This window comes from Rhipicephalus microplus, chromosome 9, assembly GCF_043290135.1.
Source record: "Rhipicephalus microplus isolate Deutch F79 chromosome 9, USDA_Rmic, whole genome shotgun sequence".
Classification (NCBI taxonomy): Eukaryota; Metazoa; Arthropoda; class Arachnida; order Ixodida; family Ixodidae; genus Rhipicephalus; species Rhipicephalus microplus.
The window spans coordinates 107434390-107457258 of record NC_134708.1 but is presented as its reverse complement, the minus strand read 5'-3'; the positions used below and the strand labels follow the sequence as shown (position 1 = coordinate 107457258).

Sequence of the window (22869 nt, the reverse complement as noted above, 5' to 3'; positions counted from 1 at the left end):
TAGATAGATAGATAGATAGATGAATGATTCTACGGTGGGTCCTAAGCCATGGTCTTAAGCATCATCCGTAAATGCAGCAGAAGGCACTGCCAGAACAGCGTTCCCATAATTATCACCAACTAAGAAATTACAACGCGCTCCTGAAACCGAAGAGCCCTCCCCCTTCTCTATAACGGCCTTTGCTTCCTTTGGAGGCCTCCAATTCTTCGCTATGCAATGAAGTCGGTAGGTGACACAGTCGGACTGGCAGTACCATGATTTGCTATGAGCACGATAATTCCTGTATTTCATGACTTCGTGACGAAAGAAACATTTCATTACAGCTCACAAATGAGGGACGCTTGATCGCTTTGACTGCAGGTTATCAAAGACATTATTGTTTTGGAACAGATGAGACAGAAGAAGGATTGAGCGGGGAAGTTGGGGACGAGGCGTAGACTGTCATCACATAGAAGGGTAAAAATTTTATGAAAATTCAATTGATACATTCAGTGAGAATTGAATATAATCCTAATTTCTAGCTCATTGTACTAGCTTCACTATAAAACGAAGCGAGGCCTTAAAACATGATCTCTGGGGGTTTCAGCAAGTCTCTTACATTCCCTGTGCCACGAAGATAATGTATATTGCAAAATAAAAAGCAGCTGTTGAACATTATACATCAATAATGTTGCGAAACTGCATAAGCGCTGTTGTACAATGCCCTAAACTGAACAAAATATATTTTGAACAGAAAGTCGGCGGGTACAAATGCATCAAACACAAATAGGAAAGATTACTATTTCGTAAATTATGTAAACAAGTTATCTACCGCCAAGACTACCACTATCGAAAACAGAACATGCGATATTCCGGACAAATAAGTAAAGTATTAGCAATTTTTTTTCGTAATCAGAAACAAACACAGTTCCTAGTGTGTCGCAGCTTGAAAGCCACAGTCTTCCTTCTTACGCTCTTGCACAGCTGATGAGGTGTTGTCAATAAATAAATAAAGAATACAGCACCTGGCCTAGAAAGCTCACACTCAATGCATAATAAAATGGGGAAATGCGTTAGTGCTTCAGCTATCGGCCATAAACTCAACTTCATTTCTAGCTCGAGAAGTTTTACCTGCCAATCGAAGGTTGCTAACGTAATTCTTTTACTAGCGAACGACGATCCAACATTGACAGAAAATTGAAGGCAAATTTTCATGCTCCCGTTTTGCAGCAAAATAGAACAAAAGTTTATCGAAATTTGCCTCTCTAGCTACTTCGCTCAATTTAACATACTGTCCTGGTCACAGTCAGGGTTGCGCGTGGATATCTCATTAGAACATACTGTCAATAACTTCGTTGACTAAATTAGAACAAATTTCCAAAGGTGATTAGGAGCCACTTTGATGTTCATGAAATGAAAAAAAAGGCTTTGGAAATATTAACAATAATGTTTTGGTTTAATAAGTGAGAAAGTTCTTACTGGTCCATTTTTTTGCACTTATTAAAGATTATATTTTTTAAACAGATATCGAAAGGCTCATGAGCAAAATTGTACCCAAGGATGAATTCTTGGTCGGCTCTTATTTTTTCTATATTTATTAACAATCTGCCGAGTATCTTTGTAACTTGAAGTGTTTTCTAAGCACAAATAATACTACTATCGTGGCTTCAACTCGTAACCCAACTGAGATTTTAGATAAATTAAACTACGCTGTAGCTTGAAGAGTGGTGCCTTAAAAACTATGTGAGTGTGAACCCCATAAAGAATCATTTCGTAACTCTTTCCCATCTCGTTATAAAGTAATGACGTCTGATTTACACACAACCAATGTAAAAAATAAACAAGTTGTGTGTTTTTCACTGGATTCATTGTAGATTGTCATATACAGTTTGACTTTCATGTCGGTTCATTGGTGAATAATATTGGCTTTGACATAAGGGCTACAATTAAAAGCTTCAGCATAAATAGACTTCCCTCACTTTGTACCAATCTCATCCATACACATAGAATATATTCTATTACCACCTGGGTGACTATTCGCTATCTTGTTTAGTTAGCGTTTCGACGCGCGTGCTGAAAATCATACCTTTTACAACCCCTCGTTCATGATTCAATTCTCTGTTTCTCAAACGAAGTTCGCGACCTGTTGATTGCACTTACAGCACCAGTCTGACGGGCTTGCTGCATAAAGGCATTGTAACGAGCTGTATATGGCGAGAAGAGCACTAAACGCAACGCTCGTGTTGGTGGGGAAATAATCGCGATGACTTAAACGTCATCAGGCCGTTTATGCATCAACAAAACTAATGTATTTACAACAGACGGTACAAAGCTATTACTGTAAAGGAAAATATAACAAGTGCTTGGAACATTTGACAAAGAGTGTAAACGAGCTGAACAAAACAAAGAGCGAGTTGTCCGATGAGTGGCGGTCGAGTCCCTGTAAAAGCTGAACGGCTTAACGCTGGGAGATGACACTCGACTCTTGGGTAACCCGCTGGTTGTGCTGCCAGCCGCGATCAGGAACGCGGTTCACTGCCGAAGTCGCAGTGCAATACCAGGCATCTCGGGCCTGGTGTTTCAACCACGCCCGGCCTGAGGCTGGCTGGTTTGACCACAGGTGCGCAGGCTTGGCCCAAGGTGGGAGTCTGCTGCTACCTTGAATCCAGAATAAACCAACAAATCTCTGCTCTCGCGCCCTGGTTCTGCGATGATGATGATGATGATGATGATGATGATGATGATGATGATGCCTCCACTATGGCTCTTGCCCACTCAGGGCGATTGGCCGAGAATTGAAGATATGGAATTTAAGGCATTTCAAATGATACCTATATACAGAAAGAGTGCAATATTTTTTTTTGTCATTTCGACCAGACAGAATAATATGTATCTTGATTTGAAATTGTAGTAATTTTGAACTCGGTTAAAATTGATGTTTATAACTTGCTTAATAAATATACTAACAAATATAAAATTTAAATTTACAGGCGCATTCTTTTTGTTTCATGAAGATAACTGCAACCGGTATAAAAGGCATTCTAGTGGCTGTAGCCCAGAACCGAAGCACCAAAAGAGAGTATATTCTCAATTGTGAACGGCAGACAAGGTTAGCGAAGGGGATGACAAGGAGACGTTTTCTTAATAGAGTGTAACGGCGACATCACAAAAAAAAAAATAGTGGTCTATTGATTCCAGATCTGTACAAAAGCTGCATAGGGAAGATATTCCCAGACCAGCCCTGTGTGAATATATATTTCAAGGGGGCGCACGACATCGCAATCTTGTTAGCATGACTTCCAGTTGTCCAGTATGACACCAGTTGGATTCCCATAGATATTTCAAATGTGTAATTTCATTGCGTTGTGTTACTGATTTTATGGCATCAGCCCTGAGTGAAAATTTTTGATATCTTATTGCCGTTATAGTGGACAACACCGGAAGCACAGAAAGTATTGGGTCATTTATTGCCATTCGAGCTAATCAGTCCGCCATTTCATTTAACACTAACCCGCAATGTTCTGGTACCCATAATAATTTTAAGAGCTTCAGCTGGGGAGGAATTAGTGTAAGGAATGTCCTTGAGGCATCTGATTGAGATGAAGCTGTCAGTGACGTACATACGGACAAGGAGTCTGTAATTAATATAGCAGCGTGGGTGTCCAAAATTAGTTTTCATAGTGCTAAAAGAATCGCCAAAAGTGCAGCTTCAAAAATAGTTGTGAAGTCTGGCAGTCTTACTGAAAACGACCAATCAAGTGAAGAAGAGTGAATACCTACTCCTGCCTTTTCATATATTACTGAAGCATCAGTGGCTATTACAATATCTGTTTCCAGGTGTGCAAGGTAATCTTGCAAGCGGCTATTTAGGACCCTGTGTGATTGAAACTTCGGCTTACAGGAAAAAACGTCATCACAATCTATTATAAGATTTTTATTTGGCCCGTTTGCCGATCGCCAGCCACTTGTTTGTTTTCGTGAATATATGGCTCATACCTATTCAGGGGGATTGTGCAAGAAAGTGTAGATTACATGTTCTTTGATCATTACAACCATGTCTAAGAATAAAATTACATTAAATATAATGTAAGAAAAACCACACACAGAGAGAAAAAGAGAGAAAGAAAGAAAGGGGAAAATGGAAAGGCACAGTCACACCTACCATTCCTGTTCTTCTCCCTTGGTCTCGCATCAGTACGTCTCGCACCCAGCGCGTGCCCCGATTCCACAACTTTGTCTTCTTCGAGGATCTCGGTGGCACGCAGTGCAAACACATTTGCGGCACTTCCCTTTTCACGTCGCACCTAAGACACGTCCACTAATCACAGTCATCAACCACAAAGTTTCTATTGATGCCTTTCCATTTCATCACTTCATTAATAAGAACAAAACAAATTTCGTCAGTCAAATAATGTTTGGTTGCCTAAAGCCACTACAAGTTATTGCAAGCAAAGTGCGTGTCAGCGCAGTTGGAATTCGGAACGCTCTCAACCCTGAATGGATAACGTCATTGTTATACTGTTGTCGATCATCTCAAAGAACAATCTTGCTCTTATCACCTTATTACTACACCCCTCGGCTTTTGAATTCCCTCTATTGAAGCTTAGTCATGTATTTTTGTCCTCTTTTAGCATACTTGGTTTCATCACAATTATTCGTCAATAAGTTGGTTTTTGTGCTACCTGTATGCAAGTTTTGTTTTCAATATATTTATTCCTCTTTGCAAGCATGCACTCTTTTTGTTTTCTCTGCTTAAACTTTTTTTTTCAATTCTTACCAAAGGCTCAGCCACAGTTTTTACTTCTGGGCCTAGTTTTTAATGTGTTGCATTTTGATATATGCATTGCATTCCCTGATTATTTAATTAAAATAAAGCATTGAGTTGAAAAATGATGAAATTGTGAAGCAATAGAAAAGAAGCTTTTTAGAATTGAGAAAAACCTCAAACTTTCTGCAATTCATGAATAGGAGAAAAATGCTGAAATAAAATGATTTTTTTTACTATCACTGCACGAACCATGAAGGCTTCCTTCTTTCAAAAAGGCAGGTTGCAAGTCAAGTACTGTGAGAGAATTGTAGATTTTAGCAGATGTAATTCCACGTTGGAAGCTACAACATTCCATCCAATCAAAGTGCCTTTTTGGGCAGTTATGGGGTATCACTTTTGATAACGTATACCAGAAAAGTTTGTGGACCATGCGAGCGCGTGCTAAACTGCCTGTTCCAGCCACCTAATTGTGCGCCATCTGCCGTCGACAGCCGCGCTAGGCCGAAACGGCTCTTATTCCTATAGATTCGCCTTTTAATTTTCTACTGGCATGTATCGCATTGTTAGTTCATGGCTTTCACACGAAGCGCTTATCAGCAGTACGGCAGTCAGATTTCTATTTTCATAGCAGGATCAATGCTATCATGACATGCCCCGAACGGAGTTCCGTCGGCTAGGCATAAATCACTTTGTCATAAAGACTGCGAGGGATAGCAGTTATGCTAAACTGCTCTCGAAGCAGAAGCACGTAGAGACAGATGTGAAAAAGCACATCGCGTTAAAAAGGCAAAGTTCAAAATTATTGTTTGTACTCATTCAGAAAACAGAGATCCCGTAGGTTGAGGTCGATATGCGTATCGGGTGCTGCGGTGCGGTCGATCACCGCTGACGTAGCGGAAGTGTCGCGAATAAGCTTCTGGCCACGTGGTCGCGTGGTTCGTAAACTTTTGTGGTCGATTGTACATTGAGAAGCGGAGTAAAAACTCAAGCATCAAGTAATATTTGACTGGTGATAGTAGCAGGTCGAACCGACAGCATTTATGTTTCTGTGCGCAATTAATTCACGCAATTCAACTTAAGAAGGATCGCAAAAACATCTGGTGGTAGATAAGGTGACGCTACAGGCATTTAAAGTACAATCCCAGGTCAGCTTCGTAACTTTCTTGCAATCTACAGTGCGTCAACAATGCGCAGGCCTGCGCAGGGCACCAAACGCGACGTAGGGGAAATGACGTTTGAATGAATATGCGTAGCAATGTAGCGGCACCCAAGCAGGAACACTGTGGATACCCACAACCAAGTGCCTCACGGCTACTCGTCTTCTTCATTTTTGGAGAGCACAGCACTAGATCATGTTCATGACGCACCGTAACGATTTGCGATTTTTTACAAAGAGACAATGAAAACAGGCAACAAGCAATCACTTCAATTTAGTTTGCTCTCAATCAAAACGCGCACATTAATACAAAGTAGGCACATATATACGCGCCTACATCCAGCCATGATGACTCTTCAGTTGAAAACTTCTATGAAGACATGAAATCGGCAATGAGTAAGGTAAAAACACAGTATACTATACTGATGGGAGACTTTCATGCAAAGGTAGGGAAGATGCAGGCTGGAGAACTGGCAGTAGGAGATTATGGCATCGGTACTAGAAACGAGAGAGGAGAGCTACTAGTAGAATTCGCGGAACGCAATAATTTACGAATCTTGAGTACCTTCTACCGAAAACGAGGAAACCGAAAGTGGACACGAATGGGCCCTAATTGAGAAAATAGGAACGAAATACACTTTATAATGAGTGCACACCCAGGCATCGTGCAGGATGTGGAAGTGGTTGGCGAGGTACGATGCAGTGACCATAGAATGGTACGGTCTCGAATTCGCCTAAACTTGAAGAAGGAACGAGAGAAACTGATACGCAAGAAGCCAATCAATGAGCTAGCACTGAGAGGGAAAGTACAGGAATTCAGAGTCTCGCTTTATAACAGGTACTCGGCCTTTAGTGAGGAAACCAACCTTAGCGTAGATACAATGAATGATAATTTGACGAGAGTCATTACGGAGTTTGCAGTGGAAGTTGGAGGCAGGGTAGTTAGACAAGACACTGGCAAGCTTTCCCAGGAAACGAAGAATCTCATTAAGAAGCGTCATATCATGAAAGTCTCAAGTACAACAGACAAAATACAACTGACAGAGCTTTCGAAGTTCATTAGTAGCCGTAAGGTATGCGATGTAAGAAGGTATAACATGGAGAAAATTGAACACGATCTGAAAAACGGAGGAAGCGTCAAAGCAGTGAAGAGGAAACTAGGGATAGGCAAAAATCGGTTGTATGCACTAAGGAACAGATAAGGCAAAATAACTACCAACATTACAGTTTTACACAGATCTGTACAGTAGCCGGGACAACGACGACCTTAATACTATAAGAACTAGAAGTAACCCAGATGACGCGCTACCAGTAATGATAGAAGAAGTCAGAAAAGCTTTGGAGAGCATGCAAAGAGGCAAAGCTGCTGGTGAGGATCAGGTAACATCAGATCTGCTGAAAGATGGAGGACAGAGTGTGTTAGAAAAACTAGTCACTCTGTTTACGAGGTGTCTCTTGAAGGGAAAAGTACCACAGTCTTGAAAGAATGCTAACATCATCTTAATACATAAGAAAGGAGATGACAAGGACTTGAAGAACTACAGGCCGATCAGCTTGTTCTCTGTAGTATACTAATGATTTACGAAGGTAGTATACAAGCTATTTACGAAGAAAACAATAGAATTCATTCAACCAAAGAAACAATCAGGATTTTGAACGAGGTACTCTAAAGATCGACCACAATAATACTATCAATCAGGTAATAGAGAAATGCTCAGAATATAACCAACCACTATACATAGCCTTCATAGATTGCAAGAAAGCGTTTCATTCAGTAGAAATATCAGGTGTCATGCAGACATTGTGGAATGAGGGCGTCGATGAAGTATATATAAATATCTTGCTAGAAATCTACAGGGGATCAACTGCTACTATACTGATTCATGAAGAAAGCAACAGGATACCAGTCAAGAAGGGTGTAAGGTAGGGGGACACAATCTCCCCGATGCTATTTACCGCGTTCTTATCGGAGGTTTTCAGAGACATAGAATGGGAACAGTTAGGGATAAGAGTTAATGGAGAGTACCTTAGTAACCTGCGCTTCGCCGATGACATTACATTGGTGAGTAACTTAGGGACAAATCGCAACTCATAATTACGGAGTTAGACAAGGAGAGCAAAAAGGTGGGTCTTATAATTAATCTGCAGAAAACGAAAGTAATGTACAACCTCGAAAGAGAGCAGCACTTCGAGATAGGTAATAGTCCACTTCAAGTTGTAAAAGACCATGTCTACTTAGGGCAGGTAAAAACCGCGGAGATGAACCACGAGGCTCAAGTAACTAGAAGAATAACAATGAGTGGAGCACATTTGGCAAGCTCTCTCAAATTACGACAGGTAGATTGCCACTATTCCTCAAGAGGAAGGCATATAACAGCTGAATCTTGCCGGTAATTAGATACGGAGCAGAAATCCGGAAACTTACAAAGAGGGTTAAGCTCAAATTGAGGGCGACGCAGCGAGCCACGGAAAGGAAAATGTTAAGTGTAAGCTTAAGAGACATGAAGAGACCAGAGTGGATTAGGGAACAAACGGATGTTAACGATAGCATAGTTGAAATCAAGATGAGAAAATGGACATGGGCCGGGAATGTAGCGCGTAGACAGGATAACAGCTGGTCATTAAGGGTAACTAACTGGATTCCCAGAGAAGGCAAGCGGGTTAGGGGGAGACAGAAGGTTAGGTGAGCAGATGAGATTAAGAAGTTTGCGGGTATAAATTGGCAGCAGCAAGCACAGGACCGGGTTAACTGGCGGAACATAGGAGAGGCCTTTGTCCCGCACTGGACGTAGTCAGGCTGATGATGATATACAAAGCAAGGGAAAAGCCACAACACGACAAGAGTAGAAAGTGCACACACTATTGCAGCAACGTCTGACACGCTCGAGGGTGCAACTACTCATGCCCTAAATCCCAGCTAGATAATCGAATTCTTGACTGAAAGCGTAGAAAAGGGTGCTCCAACACACTTTTAGCGCATCCCATTACGCCAAACCTCTTTCCAAACCTTCTATGCTATGTGCACATTTCGAAATGGATCTTCCGAACTTTCCCAAGGGTTAGCTATTGCAAATATATGCAGTGTTCAATGTTCGGCGGAAACATGTCACCAATGACCTAGTTTGTAGGCTAGATAATATACGAAACAGCAGCAACTAATAAGTGATACCGCTAGGTACAGCTACTAAATAGAACGCTCTGTGACATAAATGTCTTATCTGCCGCGATATCAAGGGCTCCATTGAAACAGCTTATGTACAGGTTCATATTAGTTGTAGTGCAGACGGAAACATTAATTGCGACAGCAATTATACGGACACTTTTGACTGAATTTTGCTGCCGGCGTTGGCGTTGCCGTCACTCATTGTACAAGTATATGTAACTGTATATGTGAAAATGCCAGAAATAAAAGTAATTCAAACAAAGGCTTTGGCGTGCAGAATGGAACGTGTGACCTCTGAATCCTGAGTAAGAGGCATTAGCATTGAGCCATGGAGAAGCACTTCCTTCGACGTTCAAACAGGAGTCATTTATATCTGCCACTTACCACTGGTGACGGGCATCTCGGGGATGGGGAGGAGAACTATCATGTTTACAGCATTACTAGCAAGACAGTGCAATTAGCGCACGTCGCTTGAAGTCCCTGAAAAAAAGAAAGTAAAGTTACGCCATTCGTGTCAATGTGCAGTCTCCTTTCCCCCAACGTGCATATCAGATAGTAAACGACGCTAGTTGAGGGGCTGTATGGCTCCTGGCCGCAAGTTGGGCGTTTTCTCATCTTTTCGTTCGAGCTCATTTGGACACTGCAGCTCTAGACGATGTACCGAAAGAGTGATTGATAAAGAAAAATTATGAAAAGTAATGGTAAATACGACGATTTGACGTGTATATAAGCAAGTGGCGCGCAGTGACAAAAAAAATCACCGCAAGCACGCGATACTCAACGTGATAGACCACCGTATGCGTGCAAACGCGCTCAACGGTGACGCTCTCGATGGCAGCGCAACTGCTGTCCGTGTGCCCCACCGCGGTGGTCTAGTGGCTAAGGTACTCGGCTGCTGACCCGCAGGGCGCGGGTTCGAATCCCGGCTGCGGCGGCTGCATTTCCGATGGAGGCGGAAATGTTGTAGGCCCGTGGGCTCCGATTTGGGTGCACGTTAAAGAACCCCGGGTGGTCTAAATTTCCGGAGCCCTCCACTACGGCGTCTCTCATAATCATATAGTGGTTTTGGGACGTTAAACCCCACATATCAATCAACTGCTGTCCGTGTAAACTCGGTGGTGCTAAGAATCTGCACCATGACGCACTAGCTTTTGTGAAGATATTGTATGCGTCATATTGGCTGTGTTCCAATTTTTAGACAGCACGTAGGCAGTCTTGTTCGTGTCGCTCTCGTACAACAAGACATTGCGCGGAGATTATAAGCCTCAAGAGAATAAGAGTTCCTACATTTACACTCAAAACAATAAGACAATCCCTACACATTTAACATTACATTATTCGTTGCTGAAGACGAAATTTCGCTGCGCGAATACGTCGCTTGATGATTGCAGTTCTTTATGCAGACTCTAATATTTTTTTATCTTTTGGTGCCAACATACAGTCACCGTTCTTACGTGTGTCCAATTCGCGCTGTGGTGTAGGGGCACTTTTGTCGCGTCATAGTCATCTAAACCTTTCACTCAATGTGGCACGTTCATAGTTATTTAAGGATTATCATAACAAGCAAACATTGGTACTAATTACTAGAAGCGGTGCATATTCTTGTTTTTTTTTTCGTACACTAACGCTGTTGAGTTCTTGCCACCACCTACGCGGCTGAGATCCGTATCTCGTTCTCCAGCCGGTAAAGCATGATTTATTCAAGTGTGTAGTGACCTTGGTGCGGGCGGTCTATATGCAAAGCAGAATGAAACTGGCCATGTTGCTACTGTTCCCGTGGTTATCGTGGCTTCGATTTGCGCGATACAAGGTCGAGTGCTCCATTACCACCCACGGCGACTACTTTCAGACGACGACGTAGAAATGAAACACGCGCTTTCGTCGTAGCATATCTTATGGGCGGTCAATACTGAATAGTCCTTAGTTTTATGCGGCATTTCTTGTAAACCTAGTGTTTCATTTGGCATAGCAAGGTTTGGTTACCAATCTTTGCCTCTGGTTGCCCCGCCGCGGTGGTTTAGTGGCTAGTGTGCTCGGCTGCTGACCCGCAGGTGGCGGGATCGAATCCCGGCTGCGGCGGCTGCATTTCCGACGGAGGCAGAAATGTTGTAGGCCCGTGTGGTGAGATTTGGGCGCACGTTAAAGAACCCTAGGTGGTAAAAATTTCCGGAGCCCTCCACTAAGGCTCCACCATACTCATATGGTGGTTTTAGGACGTTAAACCCAATATATCAATCAATCAAACAATCAATCTTTGCCTCTGGTTTCATTTTCGCTTTGCGTTCCTTCCTCTTGAAGGTGCCAGCAGTCGTTGTGTCTCTCAAAGGGGCAGTATTTAGCTATTGTTGTTTAATTGAAACGAAAAATAAATGAGGGAGTAGTTGTCAGCGTTACTTGGCGATGGTTACCCCTTTCCGTTTGATTGTTCCAAATAAATAATTAAAAACAAAATATCAAATATACATATTCACAGTCCTATACAGGTTAGTACAAAATTTCTCATTTTTGGAGGACAAACACATAGTCACTACGCTCGCTCTCACCATAATTCGCCCGGTAGTGGTCCCGAATCTTTGTGCCTTCAAAAAAAAAAAAACGTTGCGGCACCTTCATCGCTTTGCCATTTATTGTAGATGATCACGAGCCTAGTATTTTCTGCAACGCAAGCTTTCGCTTGAAATTCAGCGTATGGAGTTCCTGTTCGAGCCACTGTCGGTGTGTGTCGTGTTTCAGACAGTTGAGCAACAGGTGATACATATCTTCGCTGTCATGGCCGCACGAATATGCGGACGGCGTCGCATGCTGAATCCTAAGTAGGAATTGCTTCGCCGAAGCAGTTCCGTGTCTTAAGCGATGTATAAGAGTGCCGATATGGTTTGGGAAATGATGATCTAATTGGACCTTAAAATTAGGATCATCAGCATATAGAATCGATTTCTTTGTTTTGTCTGTGAATCAGGCTGACAAGCGTAGTTCATGTTTTGTTGTCCTTAAACTTATATTTGCATCAAACTGAGATACAGGACTAAGGCGAGCTTGCGTATATTGAACAGTGGTTTTCTCCAACTCATCTTCCATTTTCTTTTCTTTCATGCCGCAGTGACTGGGAACCCACTAAAAGGCCGCTGATTAGACTTCGTAGCCTCGGAAAGCTTTTGAATGCGAAACATTTCTTAGCAAACTTCGGCGACCTTTAGCATATCTATCTATCTATCTATCTATCTATCTATAGCCGCTTACATTTGGGTGCTCTCGTGGTCAACCCATTCACTTGGCGTGAACCAAAATTAACATGAGATGGTAAGATGGTTTTATGAATTCGACGAGCTTTTCAAGACATGAATAATGTCGCAGACCCATCACGTACGTCGTCAAACACTTCCCGCCAGACAGTGGCACATACCCAAGGGGGGGTGGGGTGTATGTGCCGCTAATATGCGGGTGTGTGCCACAGGTGATAGACACTTGGTATCTGTTCAGGAACGACGAGAACACACATGGGCATTTTTAACGCACGAGTGTTAAGAAATACCTGACGTCGGTAGCGTCGACCCGACGAGTCCCAGCTGGAATTGAACCCAAGCATTTTGGGTGCGAATGAAGCATTTTACCACAGAGCTACGCCAGGTCTCGGAACTACTTTTCAAATAGACGCTAATCTTCGCGAAACGTTAATGGTGGTTTAAGTGCTGCCTACTTAATATTATAAACATTACATATGTACTATTTTCATACAGCCGTCACGTTAGCTTACGTCAGGTGTGGTTAGTTGCCATGAGTCGATGTTGATTTATGTCACAGTGTCCTGGGCAAGTGTCTTCGCGAGCAACAGCACTTCATGTCAGATTATGGCGTTGCTAATACGCATGTTCCTGTTGGCATCGATGCTCAAATGCAAACAACTGGTTATATAAACATCTGCAACTCTTCAACACATGTCTGTGTGTCATACACTTCGGGTGAGGCCCCGCCGATCCAACATCGACGTGCGGCACATTCGCAGGCTTCCACTTCACGCTTCGGCCTGCGACGCCTGAAGGGCCTCGAATAAGCACATCTCAAATTTATTTGCAGGTTGGTCGACCCGTGCGGGGTTGCACTTGTGCCGATATGTGGGCCTGACCGACGCACTCATAGAGCAGACACGGACATTTGCTTACACACAAACAAGCATTTAATTAAAACAAGGGCAAGGGCAGGAGTTAACAAAAATAACAGAGGAAGAAAACTGATACGCGATGGAAGAAAACGGCTACAAAACAAACTATGCTCTAAAAGAACACTACAAGAGGTACAAAAATATAGAAATACGTGAAATGTTAATAAACACGACATAACATGATGTAAATCAAAGGAGATACAAGAAAAATTACACGAAAAAGATCATGGTCGCGCTTTTGAATGTCTAAGTGCGACGCAGCGCACACAATTACAATTAATTAAAAGCTGGTTTTAATAAAATAACAGTTCTAAAAGAAAGGTCACAATAAAAAGTTCCATACGGACTACGCCAGCTCTTGGTACACGTAGGGAAGTTGACGGGGTGTCGGTGAAGATGGTGAAGATCTCGCCAGTTTAGTAGACGACGAGGGTGCCCAGTGTTGCAGCCGTCTCAATACGTTGCGCGGGTCACTCCTTGCTCGCCGCCTACGCGAGACTCGCAACACCGACATCCGCACTTCTTGCTGGCTGCAAGTCAACTGCCCATTCCGATGCAGTCCAAACTCTTTCGGGACGTCCCGACCCCTCTCTAGGTCATTTTTTTTCCTCGTCACATGTCTCTCTTTCAATACAGGTGTAGGGAAGACGCGGCGCCACCGCTGCGTCGTCGGATGTCATTTTCCCAACACAAAAGCGCCCTTCCTTGGACGATGGGGCGTGCGGTTGAAACGAGGATTGCAGATGTTTGTGACACTGTGTGTGTGACTGTGACATTAGTACATTAATTTAGCGTCCTTTGATGACGTGTCGTTCAATAACAAAATCGCAACACGGTCACCTTTCTTCCGCATACTTCACATAGCGTGGATTCCCATTGATTGATTGATATGTGGGGTTTAACGTCCCAAAACCACTATAGGATTATGAGAGACGCCGTAGTGGAGAGCTCCGGAAATTTCGACCACCTGGGGTTTTTTAACGTGCACCCAAATCTGAGCACACGGGCCTACAACATTTCCGCCTCCATCGGAAATGCAGCCGCCGCAGCCGGGATTCGAACCCGTGCCCTGCGGGTCAACAGCCGAGTACCTTAGCCACTAGACCACCGCGGCGGGGCAGCGTGGATTCCCAGGTGCGCGGGATCCAAATTGTTTAATGCGAAGCATTTCTTAGCGAAGTTCGGTGACGTTGAACATATATCTATGTATCTATCTAGCCGCCTTGAGTTTTTAGCTCTCCTGGCGTTTCAATAATTCAATAATGTTATCGATACTAAACTTGGCATGGCATAACATGACTGTATGAAGAACATACTTGACTAGTCATAATATCAAAATTATGACATGTATGTTATGAATGTCATGATTTAGATTTCATGATCCCGCAACTCTTGCGGTGTTTTCGTAAACATGGCATGTTGGAAAACTAGTATAATATGACATGATTGCATGGCGAACACAAGCGATAGACCCTAGCACGGAAATCATGACATGTGTGTCATGTAACAACATGGCTACAGGCCACGCCCATGATACACACATAGGGAAGGAACAAAAAAAAATGAAATAGAAGAAAACAATTTCAAGGTCCCCACTGGAGATGTGAGCCAGTGACCCCTCGCTTCTCAGCGTGCTGCATTATGTAGCTAGATCATGCCGCTTTTTTTTTTATTTCTGGTTGAACTTCACACACACGGTGACCAGATAAACATGTCACAATGCACAACAAACATGACAGAACGGCCGTCAAAGACTGCTAAAGCACATCACGCCTTAAAATTCCGTAATTGTAAGCAGGGCAAACCAAGGTTTTTCGAAGTACTAAGAACAAATTAACGTGTTCATTCATGGTTCTGGCTAGACCACGCCACTCATACTGTCCACCGACCTAATGGTGAGCTATGTGTATACACCATTTGTCACTGGCTTACCATCAGGGAACTTACAATAAACATTCTTGAACAAAGCATGTACTTCATTTGGACAAACCATGCAAGCTTTCCATAAACATTGACGTGTCTGATGACTTCATCAATTAGGGTTAGGTTCCCTGAAGCGCATACAGTTGGATAAAACGGGCATTCCAAAATATTTCTAGTTCCACTTTCACTCTGAAGCAACATGAAAAAATGCTCGCTTCAAGTTTAGGACTATTCGGGAGTCGCTGGTTTAACCGCTACTGGTAATGCCTATAACTTAAATGCGTTAGTGTGTCCGAAAATGCGTTTGAAGGAACGGCTATTGCGCGAACGGTGAGAAGTACCTATATGGTGGATGATAGGGAGAAAGATTTCGTTCTCACTTCATGCTATTTAGTGAAACAGACAGATTCAGGTGACCCTTCTGCGGGAATCCAAGGAAAACAACGGTAACGATGGTTTAGTTTGAGTGATACAAACAATGTTGGCTCTAATCTTTAGCAACGACGCGCATGGCACAGTTTTCAACACAATGAAGGGCGTACATTATATAGGCTTGATTAGGTGACCAAACTGATAAGGCGAATTCAAGTTCACGAGGAATGGAGGTTATAATATGCAAGTGATTTTGTCTATGTTAGATCATCGTGAAAGTAACGTGTTAGGTAGCCAATACTGCAGAATGCCCGCGCTGAATTTTTGTCAATTTGCTAAGACTATGATAGGGAGGGTGAAATATGCACGCCGAGGTTTTTGTAGATGATGTGCATTTCACATGGCAGTTATTAAGAGCATAATTCAAAACAGATGATTATTTCTTGCGGATGATAGTCATTATCTTGCTCTCATCAGTATTAAGCGTCCTTTGCCAGTGTCAGCACTAATTAGATGTTAGATCTAGGCCTTCTTGAAGAGCCAGTGATCTGATGACGATGGTATCTTGCGATGGGTGATGTGATCGTCCGCAAAGAGTTGCATGTTAGAGAAGATATACGACGGTAGGTCATATGATGTAAATTAAAAATAACAAAGTGTCCAAAGCAGTACCCTGGGGACACCAGAGGTTACATCTGTTAGAGGAGATATAACTGAATTAGTGACTGACCTCGACGTGGTGGTCCAGTGGCTAAGGCACTCCACAGCTGACCAGTGGGTCGCGAAATCGAATCCTGGCTGCGGCGGCTGCATTTTATATGGAGGTGAAGATGTTGTAGGCCCCTGAGCTGAGATATGGGTGCACGTTAAAGGTCCCCATGTGATCGGAATTTCCAAAGCCCACCACTAGAGCGTCTCTTATTATCATATGGTGGTTTTGGGACGTTAAACCCCACATACGTTATGATGTCTTATTGGAATTAGCAACCGCATACTGCTTACGGAATAAAAAAAAAGTTGTGAGCCAGGATAAAGGCAAGGAACCGAGAATTAGGGATGTTAGTTTAGAGATTAGGTGACGGGGAAGAATACAATAAAATGCTTTATAGAACTCGACGAATATGCAGTTTATGGCAATCCATTCACTTGAATTCATCAGTCATGATTTTAATTAGTTGAGCGTCACATGCAAACCCTTTTCTAAAGCCACGTTGGTTCAGATAAAAAAATGTTTGCTTTATGCTGCTTAGGGATGTTAGATTCGATGACATGTTATAAGAGTTCACATGACGCAGTGTACAGGTGGACATTTTGGGCAATAATTACTCATTCGGATTTGTTACCGTATTTTGCACGGGTAAATGATTTGCCGATTTCTATTCAAGCGGCATCCCGCCCGCTGATAATAATGGGTTGAAAGTGTGGGCAAATATGATAACAAAAGATGTAATGGTCTGTTTAGAAATTTAAATATTACTATCATTGTGCGCGTCTATATCTTCATATATTTAATAAGTGCTAAGGTTCCAGTGGTAGCGACTACTATAGTGTTCATGTACGTGTAATCAACTTATTTTGCAGATAGATTGTTATAATCATGTTCCGTAGTAAAAACACTTGTGAAATATAGATTAAACAACGTGTCACAACTGCTTTAATTGATGTTTGTTTCTTCATCACCCCCTAGTTAAGTGTTGTTAATGGTGTTAGTAAGAAAAATGAACTTACAGTACTTTCTCGGGTTGTTTTTTACGAGCGATTGGAGGTCACAAGAAGTAAATTTGCAGTAAGACGGTAAGCGCCGTCTTTCTTTTTATCTTTTGCTCCTTCTCTCTCCTGTGTTTCAAGTGTTTCGCCGTTAACAAGTTCGCGATGGACATACATTTGGGTTTATTGTTTCGAAGGGTGCGGTAGTAGGTTTTTCAGAAGCCCGACGCTTTGCCTGAGACGCAGGGGAGCCCCTCAGCTTTGTCGCCTTGAATATGCGTTTCTTCAAGTTTTTCATAGCGAGCAGCAATCTATGAAATCATTGTTTAGATAGTGTTACTCTAAGCGAAATACGTGGTATGTGCACGTGTACCAAATCGGATAGTTTACGACTAAAACAGGCCCGTGTTTCGTGACCGAGCGAGAGGAGAATGATGGAAGGAAAGTACTACAACACTTTTCAAGGCCGTGGTTAATGCCTTCAAAATTCACTTTAGTGTGAATATGTTCTTTTACTACGTTTCGTGAACATGCAGGTATCTTGAACACAGCAGACAAAAGCTAGTTTTCCTGAGTTTGTTTCGTGGACATTATTCTGCCAGCCGCTTGCCTTGAAATCGATTGAGCAGAAATTGTTGCGTAACAAAAGCGCCTGAACTTGTTGCTCATCCGCTGAAAGAGGTAAACACCCTTCTACGTGATTTTGTTGAAACGCTGGTAACCACATCAAAAGTTCAGCAATTTCTTGTTCTTTTTCACTAGCAATAAGAGAAATTTACACCACGCACTCTTCGATGGCTGTATGTTTTCATCAGAAGCATTTCATCGGCTTGTAGCTTCATGGCCTCGCTTTCTCGGGTAGAAACTCGGCCTTCTCTGTGTCGGTGTGGTTGGCCACATTCTCCCGTGTGATGTTCACAGATACAGAATTGTTGAATTCTCAACGAAGAAGCGAAACAGCCTTTGTGTTACTAGAGAAAGCTTTCGAGCTTACCTATGCCGGGAAGGACCTCGATGTGGAAAAAAGCTCCAGGAACACATATTACCGGAGAAGATTTGGGCATAATCCATGAGGGCGAACGCGTTTCTGGCAACCACAATTTCTTCTACGCGAGAGAATCTAATGCCTTTGCTGGCCAGCTCATACTGGTTGCTGAGAGAGAGAGAGAAAGATAGAGAGAGATAATCTCATTACAGAAAACTCGTTGCTGAAATTTGTAGTAACGCGATAGCGTTCAAGAGCTTGCTTCGAAGAAATTGTAGTGTCAGCGTCGGCGTGATTGGTTGTGAAGAAAACCTCCTCTTTGCGTGTCTGAAAAATTGATAAAGGTGAATATAAAATAAATCAGAAGTTCTTGATCTGAGTGGGGATTGAACCTGGGTCATATGCGTGGCAAGCGAGTGTTCTATCACCCAGCCATGCCTTTATTTCTTCTTCCGTGGTATTTATTAAACGTGTTTTCGAAGGATGACGCTAATAGTATGAAACATATGTACAATTCCACAGAGACAATAAGCGCCCTAGCGTAACTGAGGAAATACTCGACGAGTAGCAAAGATCAGTAGAGAAGCAAGAGTTCTTCAAATCGCGTGACACAAAGGGTGGCAAGGCCAAGCCCCTCACCAAGATGGGGTACCAGTCATCTTTAAATTGCATTTTATCGTAAAAGTAATTTATGTGAATTCTAATAAAACGTGTGCTCCAAGAGTTGGTGGCTTCCACGTTGCGGTCTTTCATGCACGTCTTCCGTAAGCTGTGCGTACCCTTGAGGAAAAAACATATAAAAAGGCAGTTCATCAAGTGATTTTGGCAAAAAGCAACCTATATAGGGTAATAATTGATGTAGAAAGGTTTCTTGAGAGTTCGATGAAGGACATCCGAGATCAGGATAGCATTTTGCAACTAAAAAAGCAGTGTTTTATTGTCTCCGGGACATATCATAAGAGGCAGTTAACACAGACAACAAAAATATTTTCTATTTTAACTATGCTTTTACGGCCAGAGTTTGAGTAATTGATTTATATGTGCGGTTTAACGTCCCAAAACCACATTATGATTATGAGAGACGCCGTAGTGGAGGGCTCCGGAAATTTCGACCACCTGGGGTTCTTTAACGTGCACCCAAATCTGAGCACACGGGCCTACAACATTTCCGCCTCCATCGGAAATGCAGCCGCCGCAGCCGGGATTTGATCCCGCGACCTGCGGGTCAGCAGCCGAGTACCTTAGCCACTAGACCACCGCGGCGGGGCAGCGTTTCAGTATGTACTTTATAGAAGAATAGAGAGTCTTAGTTTAGCGTGCACAACGGCCTAGCCTACGCGACGCGCGAGAGGGAATAAGAGTGCCCATGCGCTGAACCTAAGAGAGATTTGTGCGTTTGCGCACACGCGGGATCTGAAATCTAGATCTTGGCGCATATGGTGCGCCCGCTACGGGCTTTGCGTACTTTACCGGCAGCTCTTGCGAGATCTCCAACTGCGGAGACCAAAACAGGCAAAACGGCTGCGACGGACAAAACTACGATGGTTATGGCAGCAAACCAATTAGTGTTAATTTTAATTTTAGTAGATTTATACAAACGAAATAATTATTAAAGCCAATAGGTGTGAACAGGTGCAGTGGAATTGAATAGCTCCAAAGCTGGAGTACAACGTTGGGCGACCGGACAATGTTCTTCAACAAGACGCAGGAACCCGGTAGTGACGTGAACCACCGCAGCGGACTTGCGGGTTGTGTATAAGGCGTTGTGTGTGTGGTTCCTTTGAACAGTGGTGTTTTCTACGTATGCCTAACCTGCAGATGTCTGAATGATCACCTGCAAAAGCATTCCGTTAGAAAGTGCCCCGCCACGGTGGTTTAGTGGCTAAGATACTCGGCTGCTGACCTGTAGGTCGCGGGATCAAATCCCCGCTGTGGCGGCTGCATTTCCGATGGAGGCGGAAATGTTGTAGGCCCGTGTACTCAGATTTAAGTGAACGTTAAAGAGCTCCAGGTGGTCGATATTTATGGAGCCCTCCACTACGGCGTCTCTCATAATCATATCGTGGTTTTGGGACGTTAAACCTCACAAACCAATCAATTTCATTAGAAAGTAAGGGGTAGTTCTGGTCATGAGTTCATCGTGCATGCGTATGCACGCCCGTGTTATGCGAAACTCTGATAGGTAGTTCCCGCGACGGGAAGAAGTGAATGGAAGAAGCCCGTAGCTTCATTTCGTTCTCTTAGTTCAGTTATTATATTGAGTTCGGGATCTTTTTACGGTGTGTGTGGTGGGTGGACTGTCTCCAGAGGGGCAGCTAAACATCGGTGAGTCGGAGTTTCACTACGCATCGCGATCAGAATTGCCCCTTAGCGGGCCCGTGCCTCATACCTGGCAAAGCCCGGGTATGGGGGACAATGAGATGCTGCTAGCGCCAAGCGAAGCACCACTTATCCATCCCGCTCGACTTCAAGTTGCTGCAGGCTGAGCAACGATATCGACGTCCCATACAGAGAACAGCGAGGCCTCGCAGTGTAAGAAGTGGCGTACAGAGGAGGAAGAAGAGGTTGACAACGATTACACCACATCGACGTACTCCCTTAATGACTGTAGCGACACCGTCAGTCGGGTGAACAACAACTTTATTGCAGTTGGGTTAGTGCTATATAAAGAGATTCGTGACGTTACATGTCACGTGATTACGGGTGTTATCTGATGGCTGCACGCCAAGCCGGGTTACATCTTCCTTTTATTGTAGCGCAAATTAATTATGCCTTTCAGGCTGTGGGTATCGACAGGGCTGGCGGCGATCTCTTGTGCTTCGGCGAAGCTCTCGAGGGGAGTTGTCTTCTCTGGGGCCCTCGTCGCTGTGGGTTGTCCTGTCCCGCAGGTGCTCTCTTGTGCGCCTGAATTATCGACCCTCTTCCGATTTAAGGATCGCTGGCCGGGGCGTGCTGGCTGGCCTCAGAAAAACCGCCGGTGACCATGTTCGCTGGAGGATGTCGTCTGGCGGACACTGGCTGGCCTGGAGACAGGGCCGGCAGATCCATCGTTCCGCGGTTGTTATATACCTTCTGGCGTTGACGGATCTCTCTGAGCCTGTTTTGAACAGCTTTGCTAGGTACTGCTTCTGGTTCCAGGTGGCTGTTGGACACAGGCAGGAGGGTCCTGGTTTGCCGTCCCATGAGTCTCTGCACAGGGGCTTTAGCACATCATCTTTGGGGGTATTGCGCCATTCTAGCAACGCCATATAAAAATCAACCCGGTTGCGCCCACATTTCTTTAGGAGCTTTTTAGCTTCCTGCATGGCTCTTTTCGTCATGCCATTGGCGCGGGGGTGATAAGGGCTTGTCGTAATATGGGTAACGCCTAGTTGTCGCAAGAACTTTTTGAAAAGGTGGCTGCTGAATTACAGGCCATTATCACTGCAGAGCTGCGATGGTAAGCCATGAGTGGCGAACAATTCTGTGCACCATACTGTCAGAGCACTAGCAGTGCTCTGCCGGAGTTCACGGATTTTAAAAAAGAAAGAATAGAAGTCCACTATTATGGCAAATTCCCGGCCTTCATGGAAAAACAGGTCCATGCCAACAAATTCCCATGGCAGTTTTGGGATGTCGTGGCTGTGAAGAGGCATTCTGGCATTCCGCGGTTAATACTTGTGACAGACCTTGCAGTTTTTGCAAGATTGCTCTATTTCACGTGACATATTTGGCCAGTGCAATATGTCTCTTGCCCGCGCCTTCATCTTTTCAACTCCCGGGTGCGCAGCGTGAAGCAGCAACATAATTTCTTGTTTCTGTGAGGTTGGTGTAATTACCTTGTTGCTGCGAAAAACAAGACCATCCTGTGTGTGTAGCTCCTCCTTGTAGGACCAGTACTGACGAACACTTCCAGGCACCTCGCTCTATTCAGGCCAGCTTGTTTCGGCGTAACCTCGAAGTTTGACCAAGGCCAGATCTTCATTCGTTGCAGCACGAAGATCCCTCAGGCGCTGCTGCGAAGCTGAAATGTACTCAAGCACATTCACTTGAAATTGCTCCGTTTCTTTTTGCATGAGCTGTTCGCTGGGAAACCTAGATAAGGCGTCAGCAAGGAAGAGCTCTTTCCCTGGCTTGTAGATCAATGTAATAGGATATCGTTGCAAAGTCAAATGCATGCGCTGTAAGCGAAGCGGACATTGATAAAGCGGTTTGCTGAATATCGGCGCCAATGGGCGGTGATCGGTCTTAACGATCACAGTTTTTGGGCCGAAGATGTAATCGTGAAATTTGACGCAACCATGTACAATTGCCAATGTTTCCTTTTCAATCTTAGTGTAGCGTTGCTGCGACTCTGTTAGTGAACGTGACGAGAATGCGACAGGACGGCCGTCCTGAATAAGCACAGCGCCAACTCCCTTTTGGCTGGCGTCAACCGAGAGGGTTACTGGCCTATTTGCGTTGAAGAAAGCAAGAACTGGTGCACTTGCTAAGCTTTCACGCAACATTTCATAACTTCGCTGCTGAGAGTCAGTCCAAACCCATGCAATGTCTTTGTGCAGCAATGTTCTTAGTGGGTCTGTCACGTCAGACATGTTAGGAATGAAGCGCTGTACATAATTCATCATGCCTAAAAAGACTTGGAGTTCCTTACAATTCCCTGGCTTTTCCATTTTCA

At 43.8% G+C, this 22869-nt stretch overlaps 1 protein-coding gene across 2 annotated transcripts in view; it reads left to right on the top strand.

Annotated features, from left to right (window-relative positions):
• LOC119163098 (salivary peroxidase/catechol oxidase) overlaps window positions 1-22869 on the top strand; it is a 186440-nt gene that overhangs the window by 1313 nt on the left and 162258 nt on the right. The gene's annotated exons all lie outside the window — the stretch shown is intronic.